Below are 23,427 nucleotides of genomic sequence, written 5' to 3'. Positions count from 1 at the left end.
TGATGTCATCAACCTGCCCAGCAATCCTGACAGGAGAATTGGCGTGACTTCCCCAACCAACTCAGATGCTCCCTCACTGATCGTCGCAGTGAGGACAGGGACCCCCTCTTTCTCTGCCAAACCAGAAGCAAAAGATGAAATAAACTGCTGTCCAGTGGGTAGTGAGGTGTCTGGGGGGAAAACACGAACTTTACCTTTGCGTTTTGAAGGCATTTTCAAGGAAATAATAAAACGATAAGGAAAGCATTTCACTGCATCTGGTCATGCCACCATCTTGGCCCCAGCTAATGAATTGTCTTTATTGCATTTTTCCAGAGCTTCAGAGAAAATGTTTTATCCAAAACATAGTTACCACTTGGTTTCTAATACATTCAGTTTTTAGATCTTTAAATTCACAAGTCTGACAGTTCATTTAGAGATCAGATGTAAGCCTCTCTTGTCTATCCTTGGCTCTGTGTCCACTGATTGAAGCACACATATAGAAACAGAAACAAATATGTTGGCAGAAAAAGAGAAAACAGCCTATCTAGTATGCCCATCCACACAATTCCTCAGCTCTACAATCTCTACCACCTCCTCAGAGATCCTTTGTGCTTGTCCCATGCTTTATTGAAACCATATACTGTCCTTGTTTCCACTTCCTGTTGAAGAGATTGCTGAACCGCCTTCTGAGCTTTTGATTTTCGTATAGAGAAGCTAATCACTTCCCCTCTCATTGTAGCTTTAAAAGTTGCCCAAATAGTAGTCATAGAGACATCTATGGTGGACATCTGATATTCCTTGATTTTTAATCAGAGCATATCGAGAAACTATGAGTCTGCCAGTAAAGCAGGGTTGAAACGACATTGCCGGTCTTCTTGGATAGGTGATTGCAATGTACAGGTTAGAGTCACTGCAGCATGATCTGAAATTAAAATAAGACAAACATTAGCTGATTGCACTTGAGGAATTAATGAGTGGGAAGTAAGAAAGTAGTCAATACGAGAATATGATGAGTGAGGAAAAGAATAGTAGGTATAATCCAAGCTGGCAGGATGTAATAGTCTCCAGGGATCGGAAAGGCCAACAGATGGTGTAAGACGACGCAATGTCATAGTAGATTTGGAGATAGTGAATTTTGCTGACGTCATCTTATCCAATAGAGGGTCCATAGGTTGGTTGAAGTCTCCTCCAATAATGCATTGTAAAGGATTAATAGTTAATAGTTGAGCAAAAGCAGTGTGGAAAAAACTTGGCTCGTCAGCATTTGGAGCATATAAGTTTAAGAAAGTGAACATATCATGATTAATTTGTAGTTGTAACATATTCCAGCATCCCTCAGTATCTGCAGATTGATGTAAAATCTGAGCTCCCAGTCTTTTATGTAGCAGTATGGCTGTGCCTCACTTCTTATTGATCGCTGGGCTAAAGAATACCTGACCCACCCACTGCTGTTGAAGTTTGAGTGACTCCATAGGAGATAGATGGGTCTCCTGAAGGAAAGCGACATCAGCATGCAGAGAATGAAGACAGGTCAGAATCTTTTTCCTTTTGATAGGATGTGTGAAGCCGTTCACATTAAGAGAAATCAAAGTTATGGCTGAAATATTAGATGCCATGTTAAAAACTGAGAAAAACAAAATTATGTGAATGGGAACGACGATTATGCATGAAATCTTCATGATCATAGGAAGTAAATATAGCTGAAGCTTCAAAAATCTGAAAAAATGAGATAGAAAGCAAAGAAAATGATAAGAAAAGGAAAAAGTCATGTAGTATAGAAGAGTAGCAAGACAAAAGGTAAAAGGGGAAAAAAAATCAAACTGCACTAGCACCGTGCAGCGCAAACACTGGTTGCAAGAAGAAAAAGAGCCTCTAGGCGGTCCTGTGGCACCTGACTCACATAGTTCAGAGAAATCCAATATTATAAAAATATTTGAACAAGACAAAAACCCATTAAGAGGGAGGAGAAAAAAAAATCCCCTAAAAAATATAAAGAAGCAACCGCTGAAAAGCCATATTTAAGTAACTATGAGGAATTTCAGATATAAAGTCTGCAATAGTCCTGCTGATCAGCAAAATATTCCTCTAATTAAACAGGCAGCTCTAAATAAAAAGCAGTAATGAGCATAAATCCAAATGGCTGTCTATATGGCAGAAAAAGGAAACAGCCACTTTAACAAGTACCTGAAGGTAGATCTTTATACAAGCGGGAAATGGGTGCAATGTGAGTGAGTGTAGTCTACATCTTAATGGTCTCTGGCCTCCCCTTCTTCCCCAATCACTCATGCCATGGCATTTCTTCCCTCACCTCTCTGCTCCCTTCTCCAACCATTTCCTACACCTCCCTTTCACTTCCTACTTCTGTGCACTTCAGGTGATCTTTCTGGTGGTTTGCTCAATATTAGCAAGAAAATCCTCAAGGTCTCCCGGTCGGTGGAACAACTTACAGGTCGATACAGTAAGGCCGCGGTAGAAACAGTGCGGCAGTGTCAGGCGCACCCTTCCTCCCCGCACGCACAGTTCTCTTCACTAAGTCCCCGATACTCTCTTCTAATTGCATGCAAATGCATGCCGCGGCTTTAAAGCGTTAGGGAAGGGTTATGCCCGCGCAACCCATTTTACTGTATAGGCGCTTAATACAGCGCCTATACAGTAACCTGGGTGCGCTGGTACCTGTCATTCCAAATGTCATTTCAAATGGCATTTGGAATGACAGGCACCAGGAAGTGTAAAAAACACGAAAAGTCTTTGTTGCTTCGTCGCTGTGTCTCTCCTCCCGGAGCAGGGCGCGAAAGCAGCCTTGCTCCGGGAGGAGGTGAGGCACAGCGGCGAAGACAGATGGGAGAGGAGAAAGAGCAGAGCCGAGCAAAGCGAAAGCGTGCGAGCAAAGCGAAAGCGTGCAGCAAGCCGGCGAAATAGACCTGCGAGCAGAGGCAATAGTAGCGGTTCGGTAAGCCTGGCACCCTCCTTGATGTAGTACGTCCCGGATGCCCCCCCTCCCCAGCGCGCCCGCCACTACCCCTTTCATCAGCTGCATCCACTGCGACCCGGCAGTCCCGTGAGGCCTACAAAAAAAAAAAAATCCCCGGCTCCCGCGCCCCCACACTGGCCCGCCGACTCTACCCCCCTCCTCCCGATCGGGCGGGTAGGTGGCGGCGAAAACCAAAGCAATTTTTTTTTTTTTCAAAAAGCGACATCACACAATGCATAAAATAATTTCTCCAGCCTTAAAGCGACTTACTTTTGGGATCTGTCAAGTAAGTCGCAAAAGTAACTTACTTTTCTGAAGCCATCACGATCGTAGCTCAAGACGAAGATGGCCGCCTGCACGGGGGAAAGCGTGCAATTGGCCGCTGAAGACGTGACGTCACATCCCATGACGCCAAACGTCGTGACGTCACGTCTTCAGCTGCCAATTGCACGCTTTCCCCGTGCAGGCGGCCATCTTCGTCTTCGTCCGGAGGAGCTAAGATCGTGTTCCTGATGGCTTCAGAAAAGTAAGTTACTTTTGCGACATACTTTTGGGATCTTGACAGATCCCAAAAGTAAGTCGCTTTTGGAAAAAACCAAAATTGTCGCTTTAAGGCTGGAGAAATTATTTTATGCATTGTGTGATGTCGCTTTTGAAAAAAAAAAAATTGATTTTGTTTTTTTTTGCTTTTCGCCGCCGCCTACCCGCCCGATCGGGAGGAGGGGGGTAGAGTCAGCGGGCCAGTGCAGGGGCGCGGGAGCCGGGGATTTTTTTTTTTTTTTGTAGGCCTCACGGGACTGCCGGATCGCAGTGGTAGCATGGCGCTGTGAGGGGGGCGAAAGGGTATATACCCATGAACGGATTTGAGTGGGAGCACTCTGTGAAGCGGGACATGCCCGTGAGGGGCATAATGGGTGGATGCAGCTGATGAAAGGGGTAGTGGCGGGCGCGCTGGGGAGGGGGGGGCATCCGGGAAGTACTACATCAAGGAGGGTGCCAGGCTTATTGTTTTATTGTGTTTGAGTATCTTAAGCGGTGTCGATGGATTTGTTACTAGACTCACAGTCCTAACTCCTACTAGGGGGAGGCGGTAAACTAACACGTTAAGGCCGCGGCAAAACAGCGCGTTCCTAAGGAGATAATATCAGCGCCCGTTACAGTATCGGAGGGGAATAGCTAATTCCTTCATTATACAGCTTTTTCGTTCATTTACATGCTGGGTGCGGAAAGGGTTATGTGTCTATTTTACAAAGCGCTAAGGACGCGTGAAACTGGAGACTGTATCACTGGATGGCCTTACTCGTCTGTATTGTGCGCTCCCAGCACGTTACAGACGGGGAATCTTTAACCGCACGTTACTGTATCGACCTGCTAGTCTGGTTATGACATGTTACTCTCATCTGCGCCGGGTATAGGAGACCGTAACATGCCCCCAATCATTGTAGCCGGGGTCTAAAGGCCAGAAAAGCTTTTCGACCCTCCACTGTGGTCTTTGCCAAATCCGGAACAAAAAGAATTGTACGGTCTTGATATCGGATTGAAGCTTTGCTGCGTGCCGCAGTCAGGATTGCAAGAGCTTGCTGGTAACGTAATGTTTTAAAAATAAACAGGCGAGGAAACTTAGAGTTTCGCGGAGGGCCGGAGGGAATCCTATGTGCCCTGTCAATTTCAAATGGTTGATCGAAAGTGATCTGTAGGCAAGTTGGAATGAGTTTGCAAATGAAGTCTATTATATTACAGTCCTCCGTTCCTTCCTGAATCCCCAGTACATGAACGTTATTCCTACGATTCCTGTTAGATAAATCTTCAACTTCCTTTTGCAGTTTTTCCACATCTTTAGTTATGCATGGTATTGACACAGTACTTAATAGCAGAGATGAAGTCTGATTTTCTACATCATCGAGTCACGTTTGAAAACTCACCATTTGGGTGGACATATTTTGTAAGTCTCCCCGAATAGCAGCAGTAGCATCCAAGTTCACTTGGATCATTTCCTTAAGTTGTTTCAGTTCCGTTAATACAAGATCAGCAGACGCCAGTGTTTTCAGGAGCAGAGTCTTGTCCGGCATGGGGGGATCTTGCTTAGCCCTTTTGGATCCCAAATCGACTGCAAAAGCGGCCTCAATTTTCCCCAACTTTGAAGAGGCCATCAAAAAAGGCAGAGGGATAATAAAAATAAGCTGAAGTCTTCCAGTATTGGGTTTTTAAGCAAAAAAACGATCAGGATTTCACGGAGCCATTGTATCAGGCGGCCATCTTGGATGCTTCTCAAGAGCGCCCCCAGGGGTAGATTTTATAAATCTATGCGCGCACGTACTTTTGTTCACGCACCAGGTGCAAACAAAAGTATGCCGGATTTTATAAGATACGTACATAGCCGCACATATCTTATAAAATCCGGGGTCGGCGCGTGCAAGGGGGTGCACATTTGTGCAACTTGCGCGTGCCGAGCTCTGTGCACGCTGCCCGTTCCCTCCGAAGCCGCTCCGAAATTGGAGCAGCCTCAGAGGGAACTTTCCTTCAACCCCCCGCACTTTCCCCTCCCTTCCCCTACCTAACCCACCCCCCCAGCCCTATCTAAACCTTCCCCCTACCTTTGTTGGGAAAGTTATACTTGCCTAACTCTGCGCGCGCCAGCGGGCTGCTGGCGTGCCATCATCCGACCTGGGAACTGGTCCGGAGGCCTCGACCATGCCCCCGGGCCGGCGCCACGCCCCAGAACCTCCCCCTCCAGAATGCCCTGAAATTTGCGCCGCCCACCCGACATGCCCCTGACATGCCCCCCTTGCGAAGCCCCGGAACTTACGCGCATCCTGGGGCTTGTACGTGCCGCCGAGCCTATGCAAAATAGGCTCGGCGTGCACAAGGGCATTTTTAAAGGGTTATGCGCCTGTCTTAAGCACGTAACCCTTTTAAAATCCAGCTTTAGTGTACCTGGGTTTAAAAAAGGATTGGATAAGTTCTTGGAGAAGTCCATTACCTGCTATTTATTAAATTTACTTACTAGCAACAGTAACATGGGACAGACTTAGCTTTTGGGAACTTGCTAGGATCTTATGGCCTGGATTGGCCACTGTTGGATTAGACACCAAAAGTAGTCCAAATGTATCTTTATTTGAGTGGAGACATAAATGCATACAGGTGAGGTGCCCGACTCAGGCCGAGTTTCACCCCACTTGGGGCTGCCTCAGGGGCTAAAATAACAAATACAACATGTAAATAAACATGTTCATTTTGTTTATAAGTAAGTTTTAATTTTGAAATATTTATGTATGTATGTTTATGTACATGCTGTATTTGTTATTTTAGCCCCTGAGGCAGCCCCAAGAGGGGCGAAACTCGGCCTGAGTCGGGCACCTGTATGCATTTATGTCTCCACTCAAATAAAGATACATTTGGACTACTTTTGGTGTCTAATCCATATTGTTGCCCATACGGTATTCTTAGACAACCTACCCTCTTGCTTCACCAGTTGGCCACTGTTGGAGACAGGATACTGGGTTTGATGGACCCTTGATCTGACCCAGTATGGCATGTTCTTATTTTCTTATATTCTTATGAATCTAGAACAAATGCCATTTATAAGATTAATATCTTTCTATATCAATATGATAGAGATAATTTGCAAAATGTATAGCAATTTTGGAATCAATATCGTTTTGAAAAGGGCCACACGGCCAAAGACTGATATCAGAAACTCCATCCAAGCATTTGTTTTATTATTAAACTCCCTAATAAGAGGCTTTATGTTGTATTTATACCATTGCATTATATTTCTATACATTATAACTCCTAAATATTTACTTTTCTCTTCTGCCCACCTCAATAGGAATGCAGTCTACCCATCTTGCAATTTCCCTGATATATCCAAGCCCTCTGATTTACTTAAATACATTTTCAGCCCTGAGAATTTCTCAAATTCTCTAATCATTGTCAAGACTCTCTGAAAGGAGTGCTGGGCCTCTGCAAGGGTCATTAGTATGTCATCAGCAAAAAGCATTATTTTATATTCCAATGGACTAATCAGAGTACCCCTAATAGACCTCTCTTGCTTTATTCTTCTTATCAATGGTTCCAAAGTCAGTATAAATAGCAATAGTGACAGTGAGCATCCGTGTTAAGTATGTTGATACAATGAAAAGGCCTCTTAAAGTGTTCCATTTACTTGTATATACGCTAGCAGATTAGAATATAAATTTACTGCTCTATGCTGCCACTACCACCTCAGTGAACACCATAATGATTGTATCCTTCACCATTAGAGGCAATGTATTGTCATTAGGGGTGTTCATTCGGATTGACCGCATTAGTAAAACGCAACTCATATTTTTTTTTTACTTAAAAAATTGATTCGACATAAACGATCGGATTTCCCACATATCGAACATAGATATGTTCGATATGTGGGAAATCACGATTGTTGAGCCAAAATAAAAATATAAACCCCCTCACCCTCCTTAATCCCCCCCCCCCCCGACTTACCACAACTCCCTGGTGATGGAGCGAGGAGTGAGGACGCCATTTCTGCAATCCTTGGCGAGAAGCATGTGACGTCGGCGGCACGTCGAGTGACGCCGGCGTCACGTGATTCCCGGCTCGTTCGCGCCGGACGGCTCGTTCGGCCCAAAAAGAACTTTTGGCCAGCTTGAGGGGGTCAGGAGGCCCCCCCAAGCTGGCCAAAAGTTTTCTTTGGGCCGAACGAGCCGTCCGGCGTGAACTTGCCGGGAATCACGTGACGTCTGCGTCACGTGATTCCCGGCTCGTTCGCGCCGGACGGCTCGTTCGGCCCAAAAAGAACTTTTGGCCAGCTTGGGGGGGTCAGGAGGCCCCCCCAAGCTGGCCAAAAGTTCTTTTTGGGCCGAACGAGCCATCCGGCGCGAACTTGCCGGGAATCACGTGACGCCGCGTCACTCGACGTGCCACCGACGTCACATGCTTCTCGCCAAGGATTGCAGAAATGACGTCCTCACTCCTCGCTCGATCACCAGGGAGTTGTGGTAAGTCTGGGGGGGGGATTAAGGAGGGTGAGGAGGTTTACATTTTTTTTTTGCACATATGTACATATACCCAACTCATTGGATTTTTTTTATGTCCATATTGGCCGCAAGTGGGACCCCCTTTCGGACATAAAAAATATGAACATAAAATTTTGCTCTGCACATCCCTAATTGTCATTGCAGTGGCCATTTTTGAGTCAGACAGGCGTGGCTTCTCTTTCTCTCTTTTGGAAAATCCAGTGGACATCACCCTGGGAATTTGCATAATAAATCTCTCCATACACTAGGAAACTGCACCACAGGTATTTCTTGTGCAGAAAAGAGTGATATTGATGTGATAGGACACAATTTTTGGGGGATGAAACCCAAAGTCTGAGATCAGACACCACATCACATGATCAACCTTCAGGTGATCTTTAATTTAAACTTCTCTATGGGAACACCCTAGCTCCTTTATTAATTTAGTATCCTTTGAAGACACCTCCATATGAACAGTGCTCTGCTGAGAGACTATTGGCTTTCCAATATTTGAAAAACTACTATATCTCCTCTTTGAAGGCTAGCACCAGCAACCTAGTTCTACTTTGGTTAAGGTGGAGCTCACACTTTCAGTATAGGCTCCCCCATACCGAAAATGTTGCCTAGTTCCAAATAAACTAAAGCCCTCTTCCCTGTACCATTGTCTCATCTATTCATTGAGACTCCAGAGTTCTGCCTGCCTTTGGGGCCCTGTATTTGAAATGGGGAACATTTCAGAGAATGCTGCCCTTGAGGTTATGGATTTCAATTTTCTATCTAAGAGCCTAAATTGTTATTCCAAATCTCCCTTCCACACCTTCCTATGCCATTGTGCCGACATGCACCATGACAGCTAGCTCCTCCACAGCTCTATCTAAAATCTTCTCTAGATGGTATGTGACATCTGCACATTAGCACCAGGCATACAAGTTACAATGCGATCCTCATATCCACCAAGACACCCAGCTATCTACATTTGTAATAATTGAATCACCAACTATGATGGCCATCCCTCCTGGTCATTAGCCCTTGGAAACTTATCTTCAGGCAAGATGATAATACATCACCTGGGAAGTAAGTCCTTGCTATAAGATCACTTCTTGCTATACCAGGGTAATGCTATTTGAGCAGTTGGCCTTCTTCCTCCAATACAGCACAGGGGCTACTTGACTAAAGTTGGGACTTGGCTACTATATCCTTGAAGGTCTCCTCTATATAGCTCCTCCAAATCTGCTACTCTAGCCTTCAGGGATCAAATTCATTTTCTGAGCCCTTGTTATATTCACCAGCCGCGGCAATACACAACTGGCCTTGCTTACCCAGTGGGACCCTGGAGTCAAGCCATCCTCTCTTGCAGTGGCAGGGAGATGCCGCCACGATTCTCCAAGCCCATCAGCAATACCGCCAATCCTCCAGGGCTGGCTGCATCCTAGGTGCGCACCACACATCTTGCCGCGCTCACCTAGAAGGGGGCCTACACCAAGATCTTGCCGCCTGAGGCAGTCATGGCTTTTTCTAATCTAAAACAAGCCTTCCTTGAGAAACCCTGTCTTTGTCACCCGAATCCCATGCACCACTTCGTCATCAAGGTTGATGCTTCCTTGGAGGGAGTAAGAGCTGTATTGAATCAACTCTCAGATAAGGGGAGCCTCCGACCCTGTTTGTTTTTCTCAAAATAATTCTCTCTGGTGGAATGAAATTACAGGATTGGGAATAAAGAACTGTTAGTCATAAAAATGGCCTTCAAAGAATGGCAGCAATGGTTAGAGGGGGAACAACATCAGATTACTGTGTATATGAACAATGAAAACCTAGAACATCTTCGGAACGCATAACGATTAAATTCTTGCCAGGCTCGATGGTCATAATTTTTTGCCCCCTTCGACTTTGAGGTGAAATATAGACCAGTTCACAAGAACGCCTGGGCAGATGCCCTCTCCCAGTCATTTGAAATGGAGGACACTCTGGAACCCCTCAGTCACATAATTGATCCTCCCCGAATTCTCCTGGCTATTTCCATACCCATTCCTCCGGGGAAGATGGTAGTTTCCGCCTACTCCATCAGAAGGTTCTCGAGTGGGGGAATGATTCCCATACAGCAGGTTATCTGGGTCAAGCACAAACTTTAAACCTAATCAAACATTTTTACTAATGGCCCCAAGTGAAAGAGGATGTCTGAAATTATGTGGACTCTTGTCCCATTTGTGCTGAAAACAAACTTCTGATAGGTCAACCTTATGGCCTGCCTCAACCCTTGCTTGCACCCCAGGAGCCATTGACTCATCTCTCTACTTATTTCATGGTTGACCTTCCTCTCTCTGAAGGCAGCCAAGTCATCTGGGTGGTCATCAATCACCTTTCCAAGATGGCCCATTTCTTGGCACTGCCTGGACTCCCTACCGCCCTGGAATTGGCAAAACTATTTACCATGCATATCTTCCAGTTACATGGACTATTATGACATATTTTCTCAGACAAAGGAACTCAATTTACCACAAAATATTGGCAATTGTTCTGCCAAGAATACAACATCACCTTAGACTTTACAACAACCTACCACCCCCAAGCCAACTGCCAGACAGAGCACACAAATCAGTCATTGAAGATGTTCTTATGTATGTTTGTCAATGAACGCCAGGACAATTGGGCAGCCTTATTGTTTTGGGTGGAATTCTCCCATAATTTCCATTTCAACACCGCTACTAGGACCTCCCATTTCCAAGTAGTCTATCGATGACAGCCAAGCTCACCACTACCCCTACCACTATCAGTAGCCTCTCCTATGGCCCATCTAACAATTCAGGAGCTGCAGAACCTATGGGGCCAAACAAAGTCCATGATACAAAAAGCTGGCCTCAGGGCTAAGAAAAGTATGGATAAGAATCATCGAACAGGGCTGCAATTCAAGTGTAGAAATAATGTCTGGCAGAGTACCCGATACATCCATATCAGGGTGCCTTCTGGCTTCCATGAATTTGGCTCCACGTTATATTGGACTATTTCCCATCATCTGACAGATAGGACCAGTCACTTACCAGCTACGCTTTCCTGCTACCTTGCAAATACACAACATTTTCCACATCTCTCTTCTAAAACCTTTTGTGCTATCCTGGCCCACCAGAAAGGCTCCAGACCCCTCAAGGGTCTCTTCAGCTGAAGATCAACTCTGTCAACGGAACCGCAGGTGGGGATACCTGATATCCTGGGAAAGTTACGGGCCGGAGGATAACACTTGGGAACCAGCCTCAAACATTCTAGATAAAAAACTGCTTAAGGAGTTCCATGCCTGCTACTCCAAGAAATCCAAACCCCCATGGAGGGGGCATAAGAGAGGGGGTACTGTTACATTTGCCAGCCGCGGCAAAGGGCAGCTGGCCTCACTTACCCAGTGGGACCCCGGAGTCGAGCTGGCTTCTCTTGCGGTGGCGGGGAGATGCCACTGTGATTCTCCAGGCCCATCAACAATGCCACCAATCCTCCAGGGCAGGCTGCCTTCTAGGCATGCGTGTGCACCCCACGTTGGCTCTGAAAGGAACCGCAGCGGGAAAGGTTCCTCTGGTTCCTCCCTGACATCAACCAGCAGGGACTTGCCTCTGCAATAGATCTCCTGAAGCTGCTGGCTGCATTATTGCTCCTCATCTTGGTCTCTGTTCCTCTCCTTTCCTGCCCGGCTCCCTTGATTCTGGATTGCCTTCTGGTCTCAACCCCTTGGACTATTACTGGATTCTGCTGTCTGTTGCCTGCCTCGAACCTTGGGTTGTTACCGGATTCTGCCATTTGCTGTCTGCCTTGACTCTTGGTTTGCATACTGGACTCTGCTGCTGACTGGTACTGAAGTCTACCTCCCTGTTGACGAGAGCCTGGGAAGTCTTTTCTCAGGTAGGCTTTGCTTGTCTCGGCTCAGACCAGTAGTCCTGTTCAGTGAGTGCACACATATACAACCTCTCACCAACTGGTAGATAATCATTCATGTGGCAATAGGTGTAAAATACTGGAAGGTCCCCATCTCTTTGCTGGACTGCTGACTGCATCTTCATATTGTTGATTTCTAGTTAAGTTAGGTTGCTATAGGAGTGGGGATGTATAAATCAAGAGTCCTTTAAATTTATGTGAGGCATTTAATGTTAATTTGGCAATGATCTGCAAGGGGACATTTAATCTAATTGATAAGGACTTGGCCATGTCCTTGTTCTAGATAAATCTCTGATTGATTTTTGATTTAGAAATGACTTTTCCTCTTATATGGGTTAAGAGTATATAAATCAAACACTGAGCTTAGAGGTGGATGGGAAGGAAAGAAAGACACTAAAAAAGAAATTGCCTACCTCCCTAGTCTTCTGTTTCAAGCAAGGCACACACAGAAACACTAAAAAAGAAATTACCTACCTCTCTAGTCTTCTGTTTCAATCAAGGTACTCACAGAGACACTAGCCTTTTAAAAATAAAAATCAGTCACACACACATAAACACTAAACAAAAGTATTTACCTTTTCATCAAGGTACATACATTCTAGAAGTTAATTTAACCCACAGTTGTATCTCTTTCCAAACTTTTAAGTCCCAATATTACCCAGCAAGCAATGCTTACCTATCCTCTTCAGCTTCCAGCCAAATCTTGTCTCAATACTCCCTCAGCATACTTGGAGGAGGGTCCATATTCAAAGACTGACTTGATTTTGGGCACTTATATGGCTCCATTTTAACAGGATATTTAATCATCTAGCTAAAATTTAGGGCATTCTGGAAGCATTCCATATAGGAAATGTTAATTGGATAATTTATCTGACTCTAATATTCAGTTAGCAGGGCAATGTATCCAGCTAACTCTGGTCATGCACATAGAGTAATCTTAAAGTTATCCAGCTAACATTAACTGGTTAGCTTTAAGACAGTTTGGTATATTTAGTGGTGCACCATGATGTTGGATATCCTGACAAAGTTATCAAGATATATTTATTCAGCTAACTTTATAAGCTGGCCAGTTGCCCAATATTAACCCTTTAATTTTAAGTAGTCTCTGGGCATGACCATGTGAGTAAAACAGAACTGGACAATTCTGAAACTTAGTTTTCTAATCTTTTAAGAAGGCAATAATCAAACTGTCCACATTTCTGCAAACCCTATAGAACGTTTTTGATCCTTGGGGTTTGGAGGAATATTCACAGCAAAACTGCATGAGTTGTTTTGGTTTGATTTTTGCCTCACGAAAAAGTGCCACAAATCTGTACCTGCTGTTTGTGTACTTTTTCAAGAAAGACTGCATGAGTAGTCATTTATTTAAAACTATTAATATAGTTGCCTCCCCTGACCTATCCCCCTCCTTGTAATGCCTCCAAAATTGTGGCTATAAAAGTATACACATTGTTGACATATGTGGATTCTTTTACCCACAGAAAAGGCTTTCATTATTGCCTTTTGAATAAACATTTAAGAAAAAAAAAAACAAATATTCAGTCCATGGGAGATGTGGGGCAGGGGAAGTAACCTTATACAGATGGCACAGCTTTCTTCCAAAAGATAACAATTTGATGGCCTGATTGAAAAGAACTGTAGTTAAATTGCCTCACTGTAGCATAAAGAAATATGTATCAAGAAGATATGTGAGTCAGAACACCCTTGTTTTTGCAGACACAAGGTGCTTGGCAGTCTAGGATCCGCAGTAATTCAGGTTCTATATGCAGTAATGAGATGGCAAGAGATAATGATGCAGGTGAACAAAGAAACATTTAACTTGAGGAGGATGAAGGCAATCGGGCAGAGCTGAAAATACTGCTCCCTCTCCTAGCTAAAGTTGATGCTGAAATTATTTATGAGCCATTTGAGGTCTGTTGCCACCGAGACTTCAGAAAAACTAAAGACTTTAAAATCATCTGAATCTTCTTTGATTTCTGTTTCGTTTCAACTTTGTATTTAATTGGCATCAATGAACTTTTAGGATAGAGTTCATCCCCTGAACTGAGCTTTATAAACTGCTTCAGTACATTGTCTATTCTTTTGTGTACCAGGAGAAAATTAAAGTATTATTGGCACATTCTAGTGAATTATGCATTCTTAGATTTCTTTAAGAGAAAGCTCCACTTAGAAATATGGGTTTCCAAGCTTAAGTATTATTTTGACATATTCTAGATTCGGGTAGATTTTTTTTTTTTTTTTTGGGGGGGGGGGGTATAAGATAGTATGTGTGACTTCTTCCATACATTTCTAATAATATGCCCTACATTGTGATTTATGTGTTTCTTTCTTTCCCAAAGGAAGCAGGAGACATTTCACCCTGTGCCAAGAGTTACAAACTTTCAAGCTAAAATGTGTTAGAATGATTGGCTACATTCCAGTCCTAGTTTGAAGTTCTTTATCACATAACTAACTGAGAAAACTTTATTCTGGTATATTGCAGATTGGATTACTTCCATGTTCATTTATGGCAGACCTCAAGAAATTATCCCCAAATTATGTTTTGCTTTTTTTTTGGTGATTTAGTTCTTAAATTTCCAGTGATAGTCTTTATTTCATTCATTAGTTGTAGAATTGTTAAGGTAAAATACTTAATCATAGGGATATTTTGGAATTCAATGTCCTCTTCTTTCTGCTTTGCTAAGCATTCCTGTATTACTGCAATAATAAATTAGTATTGTGCCATTTATTTTACAATTTATCTCATATCAAAAGAAAATGTGCAGCAAACTATAAGTTTGAATGGTTAATGAGAAAAATGTTATCAGGATAAAAAATACTGGTCATTTCCTTTCTCCATAAATTATGTTCTATATTTAATTTTCAGGTTTCCTTTATAATAAAAGAGTTTAAAACACTGCATAGACAGTTTTTTATTATTTATCTAATAATTACCTTAAACATATTTCTTAACAGAAAAACTAATGAAATAAAGCTTAACATGCATAGTAACAACCTTCTGTTTCCACTAAAAAAAGTGCTACAAAATAAGGCCTTATTCTGCATATTAAAATTGCCTGTTAGTGGGTGTGTACTAAAATAAGCATCTCCATGCATGTCAAAGAAGGAACAACAGCTGAAAATGAGGCTTAGATGTATGCATGGTGAATAGCATGATATACTCTCCACTCACTGCTTACTCTGGGCTTCATAATGCCAAATATGAAACACTTGTCTTGGATCAGGAATTATTTTTTTTCTCTGCACAATACTAACTAGGCAAAATGAAATGAGTGAAGAGCCATTAATGACTGCAATGGTACTAGCTGAAAGACTTTCACCTGTCTTCTGCCAGTGAAGTCAGGAATTCCTCAGAATGCAAAAGGATTTACTCCATAGAGATTGGAAGATCCAATTTCTGGGCACCTGGGATTGCCTTGAGGAAGGGATATGGGTAATTTATAGGGCTGAGTACTGGGAGCTTGAACTTCTGGAGGTGGACAGTTAAGTTGTTTTGGTGGGTCATGATGACACTGGGTGGGTGGTTATTTAGATGAGGAAAGGAGGAAGAGTTGATGATGGTGCTCTGAGATGGTTGGATTTATAGTGTATTCTTTAGGAATGTGCATTCATTTTGAACAAATGCTCAATCCGCAATGTATAGGTCCCTATTCGTTACATTTGTGGGTTCCCAAAACGTATGGCGAACCCCCACGAATGCAACATATTATTAACAAATAAAACCCCCACTCTCCTGACCCCCCAAGACTAGCCAAAAGTCCCTGGTGGTCCAGCGGGGTCCTGGATCAATCTCCTGCACTCGGGCCGTTGGCTGCCATATTCAAAATGGCGCCGATAGCCTTTGCCCTTACTATGTCACAGGGGCTACCGGTGCCATTGGTTGGCCCCTGTCACATGGTAGGAGTAATGGACGGCCGGTGCCATCTTGTCCTCCTATTGTAGCTCTTTGTTCTGTCGCTCATTCCAGGCCTTTGATCAGAGTCTTGACTTCAGGGGAATATTCAGTTTAACTGGCCTCTTTCAGTCGAGATAGGAATCTGTGAGAACAAAGCTTGGAATGTGGCCTCAGCCATTTGCCATCGATAACCGCATGACCTTTCATCATATCTGGCTAGGTCTGAATTCATTCCAGATGGCTCTCAGTAGCCATTCACGCACAGGTCAGCTTAAGTTCAGTTCTGTGTCTGCCAGCAGTTTCAGTTAAGTCAGACAGCAAAGGAGTCTGGGATAAGCTGAATGAGCCAAAGTCCTGAGCCAAAGCCTTCATGTTAGCTGCTCATATATCATTAGAAAGCCACATTATTAAGGGTATGTTTTAGCATGAACTCAGTAAATTTATTTCAACATACCTTAAGAGTGATGTAGCTATGTTCCCTTCATGATATCTATGTCCTTCCCGCAGTGGTTAAAAGGTGAAGTAAAACAGTCTATTTCAGCCAAAAAAATCCTTCAAAAATGGGAAGATGGATCCATCTGAAGAAAATAGGAAAAAGCATAAACATCATCAAGTTAAGTGTAAAACATTGATCAGGCAGGCTGAGTGAGAATTTGAAAATGGACTTGGCCATAGAGGAAAAATAATTATAAAAATGTTTTAAATATATCCGAAGCAAGAAACCTGTGAAGGAGTCAGTTGGACCATTAGATGACCAAAGGGGTTACAGGGGCTCTTAGGGAAGATAAGGCCATTACAAAAAGACAAAATTAATTATTTGCTTCTCTGTTTACTAATGAGGATGTTGGGGAGATAATTGTTCCAGAGATGGTTTTCAAGGATGATGATTCAGATGAACTGAACCAAATCACTGGAAATCTCGAAGATGTAGTAGATCAGATTGACAAGCTAAAGAGTAGAAAATCACCTGGACCAGATGATATGCACTCCAGGGTTCTGAAGGAGCTCAAAAATGAAATTTCAGATCTATTAGTTAAAATTTGTAAGCTATAATTAAAATTATCCATTATACCTGAAGACTGGAGGGTGGCCAATTTAACACCAATGTTTAAAAAGGGCTCCAGGGGCAATCCAGGAAATTATAGACCAGTGAGCCTGACTTCAGAGCTGGGAAAAATAGTGGAAACTATTCTAAATATCAAAATCACAGAGCATATAGAAAGACATTGTTTAATGGAACACAATCAGCATGGATTTACCCAAGGCAGTCTTGCCATTCAAATCTTCATTTTTCTGAAGGGGTTAATAAAAATGTGGATAAAGGTAAGTCAGTAGAAGTAGGGTATTTTAATTTTCAAAAGACATTTGACAAAGTCCCTCATGAGAGGCTTCTAAGGAAACTAAAATGTAATGAGATAGGAGGTGATGTCCTTTAATGGATTACAAACTGGTTGAAAGACAGGAAACAGAGTGTAGGATTAATTGGTCAATGTTCTCGGTGGAAAAGGGTAAACAGTGGAGTGCCTCAGGGATCTGTACTGGTACCCAAGCTTTTCAATATATTTATAAATGATCTGGAAAGGAATATGATGAGTGAGGTAATCAAATTTGCAGATGATACAAAATTGTTCAGAGTAGTGACATCACAAGCAGACTGTGATAAATTGCAGGAGGACCTTCTGAGACTGGAAGATTGGGTATCCAAATGGCAGATTAAATTTAATGTGGAAAAATACAAGGTGAGGCATATAGGAAAAAATAATCCATGCTGTAGTTATAGAATGTTAGGTTCCATATTAGGAGCTACCACCCAGGAAAAAAGATCTAGGCGTCATAGTGGATGATACATCGAAATCCTTGTTGTTTCTGGTTCCTGTCTCTTTGTTCCTCCCCTGCTTCATGCTTCAGATTGACTACACGGACTTTGACTTTGCTTCACCATTGATCATCTCCATACGCAGACCTCTGCTTCTCCTGACTATGCTACTGCCTATCTCCAGACCCAGACCTCTACTTCGCCTGACTACGCTCTTGACCATCTCCGTGATCACACCTCTGCCTTGCTTGACTATGCTCTTGACTATCTCCGTGATCAGACCTCAGCATTGCTTGCCACTGCCTTCAGATTGCCACCAGCCCTGACTCAAGCCTGCCCTTGGATGCCTCTCCAACTTACTCCCTGGACGCGGTTTCTTCAGGCTTCAGCCTGCTTTTGCTCAAGTGCCCCCTGTCTGCCTTTGTTCCATTGGCACCCAAGTTTCCAGGACATTACCCAGTCTGGAGTAAGACTGTACCATTTTTCACCTACTGTCTCTGGGCTGAACCATCGCCTATTGTAACTACATACAGAGGCCCACCTAAGTCCTGCCGGCCCTGGCACCCAAAGGCTCAATCCGTGGGGAATGAGGGCTGGTATAGGTGAAGCTTCAGCAGCCTCTGTCTATCAGCCCACTCCACCTGCTGATGGTGGGGACCTGTAGGTCCTTACCTACGGGTTGTGTCAACCCCACCTCAGCCCAAGGGTCCACCTCCGACGCAACAGCCATTGATTAATGTAGTACCATACTCTAAATTAATGAAGAGTTAGATTAAGTTTTCTGTTTATATACAGTGATTTCATGAATTAAAAGCAATGGCTTTAATAGTACAATATGCTGAGTAGTGAGTACATGTGAATGACTAAATATCTGCAGATATATGGAAACTACACTTTTCCTCATTCTATAGAAATGATATTCCAGCTCATCAGGGAGTAAGTTTGGTTTATCTTGTGGATACTTAATGATGACCATAACATTTACATATCTCTGAGTGTCACAGAATAAATGTAAGGGATTTTACAGGTATTCAAATGATAGTACTGCTTTTGCAGTTTCAATATCTTGTGTTACATAGGTTTTCAAAGCATAAATTGGTTATTAACAAAATAGTTATTTATCTACAAGAAGTACTTAAACATTTGTTTAACATATAGATATATTTCTTATAGCAGCACAAGTTTAAAAGCCTTGATAACAGAAACTAAACTCTTTTCTGTCATATCTAATACAGTGTTTGTAATAGTATTTCAATTCTGCCATAAAAACCTTATTTTTTTTAACAAATTAATTGACTTATAGCTCATTTGATACAAAGGAACCACATTACTAATTAATGCAAAAATAGCATTCAATATATAGAATCCAAATTCATTTATTTTACAGCCACTGAAATGACCTCTGTTAGAGCCCTCACTTCAAGCACCTTTTTAATTAGCAATTTGCGAATGAATCAGGCTGATTTTTTTTATTCTGTTATTCTCATTATTAACATCTAATTTAATAGAAAGGTCAAAAGGAAGATTCACTGCAATGTCCCATCTGACTTTATGTGCAATTTCAAAAAATATATATATTTCTCAATTTCAACTATTTATATATTAGAGTTGGGCATTCGTTTGCAGTGAAATAGGAAATACCAATGATTTTTCTTATTTTGTTGCATTTTAGGAATAAAAACAAATGATAGGAAAAGCCATGAGATATTGTATGGTTTTCCTATCATTTTGTTGAGAGGGGGGGGGGGAGGGGAAGCATGTTTAAACAAAAAAAAAACAAGATAAGAACCCATCAGAATCCTTCCAATTTATTAAAATATGGAGCCCACACACACACATATGAATCAGGGTGTAGTGTACTCCTCACCTTTTTGGGGCAGTGAGCTAGGATATTATATTTGGCCACACAATACAAACATAGGCCAATATGTCTGTGTTTAGTCTTCTCCTCTGGAGAGAGGTCACACTAACCTTGTTGCATGGATTCTTCCTGTGGAAGGAACACCGGAACAGCTACATCAGGTATGAGTGTGGGTTGGAAAGTTGGTGTCCAAGGAGTATTCTTTTAGAGACATAGAAATGACGGCAGAAGAAGACCAATAGGCCCATCCAGTCTGCCGAGTAAGCTTTCATACTTATTTTCTCATATTTTCTATTACCTGTTGGAGCTGTATCAAAGAAAAGAATAAGGCATAATGTTTGAGGGTAATAACCATCGTATCGAGCAAGTTACCCCGATGTTTGTATACTCATACTGCTCAGGTCAATGCCTTGTTAGATGTTAGCTGGATGTAAATCCTATTTCTTCATTCCCCCTGCCATTGAAGCAGTGAGCTGCGCTGGGTATGCATTCAAAGTGAAGTATCAGGCTTAATTTGTTAGGGGTAGTAACCGCTGCAACAAGCAAGCTACTCCTGCTCTTATTTGTTTATCCAGACTGTGCAATTTAGTCCTTGTTGGTTGTCTGAATGTAAATCATCTTTTCTTCATTCCCCCTGCCATTGAAGCAGAGATAAGAACATAAGAAATTGCCATGCTGGGTCACACCAAGGGTCCATCAAGCCCAGTATCCTGTTTCCATCAGAGGCCAAACCAGGCCACAAGAACCTGGCAATTACCCAAAAACTAAGAAGTTTCCATGCTACCAATGCAATTAATACTTGCTTAATAGCCATTAATGGACTTCTGCTCCAAGAACTTATCCAAACCTTTTTTGAACCCCGCTACACTAGCTGCACTAACCACATACTCTGGCAAAAAATTCCAGAGCTTTATTGTGCATTGAGTGAAAAATAATTTTCTCCGATTAGTCTTAAATGTGCTACTTGCTAACTTCATGGAATGCCCCCTAGTCCTTCTATTATTCGAAAGTGTAAATAACTAATTCACATCTACTCATGCAAGACCTCTCATGATCTTAAAGACCTCTATCATATCCCCCCTCAGCCGTCTCTTCTCCAAGCTGAACAGCCCTAACCTCTTCAGCCTTTACTCATAGAGAACCTGTTCCAGCCCCTTTATCATTTTGGTTTATGCTGGATATGCATTGAAAGTGAAGTATTAGGCTTAATTGGTTTGGGGTAGTAACCGCTGCAACAAGTAAGCTACTCTCACGCTTATTTGTTTACCCAGACTGTGCTACCTTGTTGATTGTTGCCTGAATGAAATCCTCTTTTCCACATTCCCTCTTGCCATTGAAGCATAAAGCAATGTTTTGAGCAATTATCTCAAGCTTTTTCTTGAAGGCACCTATCTATTTTACCAGTGAGGTCAATAAGCACCTACAGTGAAGTGAACATTTCTCGGTCAGAAAGCTCATCCTTAATTTGTGGTGATAAGCCTTCTAATAAGATAGCAAGCATTCTGTCTACCAGCCATTTCAAGTCTGAGGCAAGAGTTCAAACGTTGATGGCATACTCCGCTACAGTGCTGGCATCCTGGTGGAGATGGGGTAGATTGGAGCCTATGGTAGTTACCTGACAAGGATCCTCAAAGATTGAATTAAATAGATCTGTGAAGTGCTGTAGATTCTGTAGTAGAGGTTTTGCTTTCTCCCAGAAGAGGGAAAGTCCATGCTAGCACAGCTCTATTCATCAGTAACAGAATATAGGTGGCTTTGGTCAGATCATCTGAAAATAGGGGTGCTTGTAGTGCAATGTGCATATGTCACTGATCCAAATAGCCCCAACATTGCCATGGATCCCCAGTATACCAGGGTGGAGCTAGTAATTGGAGAATAGGCCAGTTGGTTGCTGGGGTGAACACTCATACCACTACTGATGGAAGTGGGGCAGTGTTTACAGTCAAGGTATCCATCCATGCAGCGAGGTGATTCATGTCAGTGATGAACAGTTCCAAGGCCATCTTTAGTGCCTGTAATTTCTGAGCTAAATTGGGAATGGCCTGAAGCACAGACAATACTGCAGGGTTCATGGCCTCAGCAATCTGTTATGGGCATGGACCCTTGAGCCGAGATGGAGTTGGTGCAATCTGCAGGGAGGAGCTGGAGAAGCTTGCTTTAAGAACTTAAGAACATGTCATACTGGGACAGACCAAGGGTCCATCAAGCCCAGCATCATGTTTCAAACAGTGGTCAATCCAGCTATAACTCCCAAAAACTAAGTCTATCCCATGCTACTGATGCTAGTAATAGCAGTGGCTATTTTCTAAGTCAACTTGTTTAATAGCAGGTAATGGACGTCTCCTCCAAGAACTTATCCAAACCTTTTTTAAACCCAGCTGCACTAACTGCACTAATCACATTCACTGGTAACAAACTCCAGAGTTTAATTGTGTGTTGAGTGGCTGGTGGGCGTGAGGATCACCTGGTCTGCCTAGCTGGTGCGAAGGTGTCAGACCTCACGCATCATCTAGATAGGATTTTAGACAGTGCTGGGGAGTAGCCGGCTGTCATGGTACATGTGGACACCAACGACATAGGAAAATGTGGGAGGGAGGTTCTGGAAGCCATTTAGGCTCTTAGGTAGAAAGCTTAAATCCAGAACCTCCAGGGTAGCATTCTCTGAAATGCTCCCTGTTCCACGCTCAGGTCACCAGAGGCAGGCAGAGCTCCAGATTCTCAATGTGTGGATGAGACAATGGTGCAAGGAAGACGGATTCAGTTTTCTTAGGAACTGGGGAACCTTTTGGGGAAGGGGGAGTGTCTTCCAAAGGGATGGGCTCCACCTTAACCAGGGTGGAACCAGACTGCTGGCGCTAACCTTTAAAAAGGAGATAGAGCAGCTCTTAAACTAGAACAAAGGGGAAAACCGACAGTCGCTCAGCAGTGCATGGTTCAGAGAGAGGTATTTTCAAAGGATACTAATGATGCATTAGAATTAGGGCAGGAGAGGAGAGGATCACCTTGCTGGTGGCTGAAAGGAATCAGTAAGTTTTTTGCTTGGGACACTGTCTTTCTTAAAAGTATTGGGGCAAAGTTAACTATTTGGGAATATTATTCAGTGTGTTTGTGCTTGTGCTTTTAATAGTCAGTAAGATAGTGAATAAACAAGTTAGACTGTTTGTATTTTTAAATAGTCAGTAAATAAGGCAGTTAGTAAGCAGTAGGTAGTGTGTTTATTTTTAAAAGTCTGTAAAGCAGCTAGTAAGCAGAACTGAGTGTATTTAAAAAAAAAAAAAAAAGTAGCCAGAAGCTAGAAATAAGCTAGGAGCAGTGTATATCTAAGTAAAAAGTTTGAAAAGTTCAGTCCAGTCACTCACCTTGGAAAGGTTTTGAGGTAGTGTGACTTGGTTTGAATAGGTACCAACATTTTTTAATCAAGAAAGCAGTGAGTCACTCTAGCTGACTAACTGAAGTTAGACTGTTTATAAGAGATCTGAAATTTCATTTTTTAGTTCCTTCAGAATCCAGGGATGTATACTATCTGTTCCAAGTGATTTACTACTCTTCAGTTTGTCAATCAGGCCTACCACATCTTCTAGGTTTACCACAATTTGGTTCAGTCCATCCTAATCATTACCCATGAAAACCTTGTCCAGAATGGGTTTCTCCCCAACATCCTCTTCAGTAAACACCGAAGCAAAGAAATCATTTAATTTTTCTGTGATGGCCTTATCTTCTCAAGTGCCCTTTTACCCTTCTATCATGTAACGGTCCAACTGACTCCCTCACAGGATTTCAGCTTCAGATATATTTTAAAACGTTTTTACTATGAGTTTTTGCCTCTAAGGCCAACTTCTTTTCAAATTCTCTCTTAGTCTGTCTTATCAGTGTCTTACATTTAACCTGTCAGCATTTATGCTTTATCCTATTTTCTTCTGTTGAATCCTTCTTCCAATTTTTGAATGAAAATATTTTGGCTAAATTAGTCTCTTT

General features: G+C 42.6%; 1 long non-coding RNA gene across 1 annotated transcript in view; it reads right to left on the bottom strand.

Moving 5' to 3' along the window:
- Positions 1-294: 294 nt before the first annotated feature.
- The window catches only part of LOC115091526, a 39,894-nt gene continuing 16,761 nt past the window's right edge, over positions 295-23,427 (bottom strand). Inside the window, exons 2-3 of the long non-coding RNA XR_003856749.1 lie at positions 16,230-16,353; positions 295-904 (exon numbers count right to left, since the gene is read on the bottom strand). This is a non-coding gene — a long non-coding RNA (uncharacterized LOC115091526). The remainder of the gene's footprint in view (positions 905-16,229; positions 16,354-23,427) is intronic.

The sequence above is a fragment of the Rhinatrema bivittatum genome, chromosome 5, assembly GCF_901001135.1.
Source record: "Rhinatrema bivittatum chromosome 5, aRhiBiv1.1, whole genome shotgun sequence".
Lineage (NCBI taxonomy): Eukaryota > Metazoa > Chordata > Amphibia > Gymnophiona > Rhinatrematidae > Rhinatrema > Rhinatrema bivittatum.
The sequence above is the reverse complement of the archived record's forward strand: the minus strand, read 5'-3'. Positions and strand labels throughout refer to the sequence as shown.